General features: G+C 59.6%; 1 pseudogene; it reads left to right on the top strand.

Moving 5' to 3' along the window:
- Positions 1-4,767: 4,767 nt before the first annotated feature.
- Positions 4,768-5,000, top strand: part of LOC145274005 (small subunit ribosomal RNA) — a 2,372-nt pseudogene continuing 2,139 nt past the window's right edge.

Raw genomic sequence — 5,000 nt, 5'->3', positions numbered from 1 at the left:
CCACCATTTTCAGGTGTCGGAGGTGGGTCTGGACGAATACCAACACCATTTCTGGGGTTTCACAACCGCCCGGCTTCTCCGACATATGTTGGAAAGGAGTAGCGATCGAGCGACGGGGGCTGTCGGTAGGCGGCCGCGGGTTGCATGTGTGCCCGGGACAGCACCCCCATCCAACTAAGGGGTGTCCCCCGGGGGCCAGGGGGACCTCGTCCAGGTCGGCCGGGCGCTTCCAGACGCCTACCGACACCGGTCAGGTCGGCGAGGCTCCCGGCGGCCCCGAGCGGGACCACAGGTTGCGGAAGGCGTCCAAGTGAGCGGCGGCGAGAGGCGGAGGCCCCCGGGGTCGACTCCGCGGCCCCCGGGTCGGTGTGCGGGCCTCCAGAGCTCGATAAAGTAGTGGTGTCGCTAGCGGTCGAGAAGGCACTTTTCGACGCCTACTGCCACCCCCACATGGCGGTAGGCGCAAAACTGGAAAATCGCCGACCAGAAATGTCGCTTCGTATAATCGACGTTTTTTTTGACCACCATTTTCAGGTGTCGGAGGTGGGTCTGGACGAATACCAACACCATTTCTGGGGTTTCACAACCGCCCGGCTTCTCCGACATATGTTGGAAAGGAGTAGCGATCGAGCGACGGGGGCTGTCGGTAGGCGGCCGCGGGTTGCATGTGTGCCCGGGACAGCACCCCCATCCAACTAAGGGGTGTCCCCCGGGGGCCAGGGGGACCTCGTCCAGGTCGGCCGGGCGCTTCCAGACGCCTACCGACACCGGTCAGGTCGGCGAGGCTCCCGGCGGCCCCGAGCGGGACCACAGGTTGCGGAAGGCGTCCAAGTGAGCGGCGGCGAGAGGCGGAGGCCCCCGGGGTCGACTCCGCGGCCCCCGGGTCGGTGTGCGGGCCTCCAGAGCTCGATAAAGTAGTGGTGTCGCTAGCGGTCGAGAAGGCACTTTTCGACGCCTACTGCCACCCCCACATGGCGGTAGGCGCAAAACTGGAAAATCGCCGACCAGAAATGTCGCTTCGTATAATCGACGTTTTTTTTGACCACCATTTTCAGGTGTCGGAGGTGGGTCTGGACGAATACCAACACCATTTCTGGGGTTTCACAACCGCCCGGCTTCTCCGACATATGTTGGAAAGGAGTAGCGATCGAGCGACGGGGGCTGTCGGTAGGCGGCCGCGGGTTGCATGTGTGCCCGGGACAGCACCCCCATCCAACTAAGGGGTGTCCCCCGGGGGCCAGGGGGACCTCGTCCAGGTCGGCCGGGCGCTTCCAGACGCCTACCGACACCGGTCAGGTCGGCGAGGCTCCCGGCGGCCCCGAGCGGGACCACAGGTTGCGGAAGGCGTCCAAGTGAGCGGCGGCGAGAGGCGGAGGCCCCCGGGGTCGACTCCGCGGCCCCCGGGTCGGTGTGCGGGCCTCCAGAGCTCGATAAAGTAGTGGTGTCGCTAGCGGTCGAGAAGGCACTTTTCGACGCCTACTGCCACCCCCACATGGCGGTAGGCGCAAAACTGGAAAATCGCCGACCAGAAATGTCGCTTCGTATAATCGACGTTTTTTTTGACCACCATTTTCAGGTGTCGGAGGTGGGTCTGGACGAATACCAACACCATTTCTGGGGTTTCACAACCGCCCGGCTTCTCCGACATATGTTGGAAAGGAGTAGCGATCGAGCGACGGGGGCTGTCGGTAGGCGGCCGCGGGTTGCATGTGTGCCCGGGACAGCACCCCCATCCAACTAAGGGGTGTCCCCCGGGGGCCAGGGGGACCTCGTCCAGGTCGGCCGGGCGCTTCCAGACGCCTACCGACACCGGTCAGGTCGGCGAGGCTCCCGGCGGCCCCGAGCGGGACCACAGGTTGCGGAAGGCGTCCAAGTGAGCGGCGGCGAGAGGCGGAGGCCCCCGGGGTCGACTCCGCGGCCCCCGGGTCGGTGTGCGGGCCTCCAGAGCTCGATAAAGTAGTGGTGTCGCTAGCGGTCGAGAAGGCACTTTTCGACGCCTACTGCCACCCCCACATGGCGGTAGGTGTAAAATCGGAATAGACCGGACCAGGAATGTCGAGGGGGAAAAAAATGACAAAGTCCTGGTGTGCCTAGCCTACGAGAAGGCACTTTGCGACGCCTACCGACATCCCCATGTGGCAGTAGGCGTAAAACTGGAAAATCGCCGACCAGAAATGTCGCTTCGTATAATCGACGTTTTTTTTGACCACCATTTTCAGGTGTCGGAGGTGGGTCTGGACAAATACCAACACCATTTCTGGGGTTTTCCAGTTTGAAAGTTTTATAAAACATGTTCGGTAGGAAGCACACTTTGGTGTGTCGGTTCGTCGGAGCAGCGACTCTTTGCCTCGTGGTGGTCCGGAACGTCTCTACGGGCTTGTCGCAAAGGCGTCAGAAAGTGGCATCTCCGCCGCCTAGGGCTGTCACCGTTATCGCTGTCGCCCCGCGCTCCAACTTGTTTTGATCCGCCGCCTTCGTTCCTGCCAACCGTGCGCCCGCTCATCGTCGTTAGGTTATAATACGTGGTACGTGTGTGTGCTTCTCCGTGGACCTAGGGCTGCTCGACGTGTCGAACGATATGTTGGAACAACTAACGGCTCCTTTTCCTGGTTCCATAGTCGTCGTGGTACCCGCGTCGTCAGCCATATCTATGTCCACCATGTTTAGCCGATACGTTTGCTGCAGCTTCTGCTTCCGCCTCAGCGTTCGCCGCTCTCAGCCGCCGCTGTTGTTGCTGCCGTTCTGCCATTCAACCACTACCTGCGAATCTTTCGATGATCGGCCGAACGACCCATCGCTGTGCGACCGATAAATCCTCCGGATTAGGGAGAAACGCCGCCGCTCTCTGCCGCCGTCGAACGGAAAAACGTACATTGTAACGAACGAACGAACGAACGAACGAATTAACGAACGAGCGAACAAACAAACAAAAATAGCCGCGGGGGATGCACTATGTAGATCCTGATCCCCTTGTAACCATACGTACGTTGTTCGATGCTCTCCCGTCCTGGAAGTCGCCGCAGCAAACAGGAGGATGAGCAGCAGCAGGCGCCGCCGCCGTAACCGCCGCCTGCCTGCCGCCTCCTACTCCTGTCAGCGTCCGATCTCACAGCCGTGTGAACGTTCGCTGACACCCGATTTCTTTCCGTCTGGCAAAACCTTGGACGTCCCGCTCGCGGTACACGTGCTGCAGCGACTTCTCGTCCGACAACGCATAAGCGTCGACGTCTGCCGCCGCATCTTCTGATACGTGGACGGTGATAGCGCTAGTCCCTTCTTGCGCCACCTCCACCTTTGTTAGCGCCAAAGAAGATCGATCGAGCAGTCGTGGTCGCAGTCGATTAACCCGTTTTCACCGTCCGCAGTTCCCAAGCCGCCGATCAAGTCGTTGCTCTTCTTGTTCGTTCTTCCCATACCGTCGATTTGCACGGCTGCCGGATGAGCCATCCTCTGTCCGGCGAAGCGCTCACGTCAGTGATCGATACTTGCACCGACAGTCCTCCCGCTCGCGACTCGGTGCTCGAATCGGACTCGTTCGTTTTTATCTCGATGCGATTGTGAAAAGGGGGACCGGTCGTCAATGTCGTGTGTGTCGACGATGTTGTTCGCCCGGTCCGCCGCGTTGTTGTCGTTTTTTTTTTTTTTTTTTTTCCCCTAACGTTCGCCGTCGCACGGACGAAAGGGTGAGAAAAAAAAAAAGCTCGAAAAAGCCGCCCAAAAAAATCGGACCGAGGAGCCGCTTGCGAGAACGCGCCATGTGCACGTTGTCTCTCCTCGGTTTTCCGAGCACGAACACGACGCCGGTCGGTCGGTCGGTCGACGAAGGCGACGACGAAGGTGACGGGAAAATTTACGCCGCCGCTGCCCTGGTCCAGCTCCTCCCCGATGACGGCTGTGATGTTGACGTTGACGTTGGCGACGACGACGACGACGACGGAGACGACGACGACGACGAGACGGCATCGATGGCGACCACGATGACGACGACCTCGACGAGTTCAGTCTGCACCTTGACCTCCGATGTCCGTGTGCACTGCCGTCGTGCTGTTTGTCGTTTGTCGTATGTATCGCTGTCAAGGGTGCCGTTGTCGTTGTTGTTGTCGACGTTGTTGCTTGCTCTCTCGTCTCGGTCGGTTGGTACGTTGATGACGACGACGACGACGAAGACGACGACGACGACGACGACGAGACGGCATCGATGGCGACCACGATGACGACGACCTCGACGATTCCAGTCTGCACCTTGACCTCCGATGTCCGTGTGCACTGCCGTCGTGCTGTTTGTCGTTTGTCGTATGTATCGCTGTCAAGGGTGCCGTTGTCGATGTTGTTGTTGTCGACGCTGTCGTCTGTTCTCTCTTCTCGGCCGGCTGTGACGTGGACGTTGACGACGACGACGACGAGACGGAATCGATGGCGACCACGATGACGACGACCTCGGCGAGTTCAGTCTGCACCTTGACCCTCGATGTCCGTGTGCACTGCCGTCGTGCTGCTTGTCGTTTGTCGTATGTATCGCTGTCAAGGGTGCCGTTGTCGTTGTTGTTGTCGACGTTGGTCGCTTTCGTTCTTTGAGTCTCGGTCTCGGTCCAAGTCAGGGGAGAAACAAAAAAGAGGCCATCAGCGCGGGCAGCGCGCTTCTACTGACGGCGAACCTCCTCGAAAAACAAATAAACACGTGCCCGTCGTTGTAGTTGTCTGTCTTATGTCGGTCGGTCGGTCGGTCGGTCTGTCGTTCTGTCGAAACAAAGTCCCAAATTCCAACGATACCTGGTTGATCCTGCCAGTAGTCATATGCTTGTCTCAAAGCTTAAGCCATGCAAGTGTAAGTTCACGCCACGCATTAGAACGGGCGAAACCGCGAATGGCTCAGGAACCGGACCTAATCCTCGGGACCGTATTCCTCCTCGGAGGCGATGGATAACTGTGGCAATTCTAGAGCTAATACATGTGACACAGGCCGCGATCGGTCGGCGCGCCGTCGTCGCCACGCCTCGCGC

The sequence above is a fragment of the Euprymna scolopes genome, unplaced genomic scaffold (genome assembly GCF_053919585.1).
Source record: "Euprymna scolopes isolate OS-2025 unplaced genomic scaffold, ASM5391958v1 sca239, whole genome shotgun sequence".
NCBI lineage: Eukaryota > Metazoa > Mollusca > Cephalopoda > Sepiida > Sepiolidae > Euprymna > Euprymna scolopes.
This window is presented reverse-complemented; position numbering and strand designations above follow the sequence as displayed.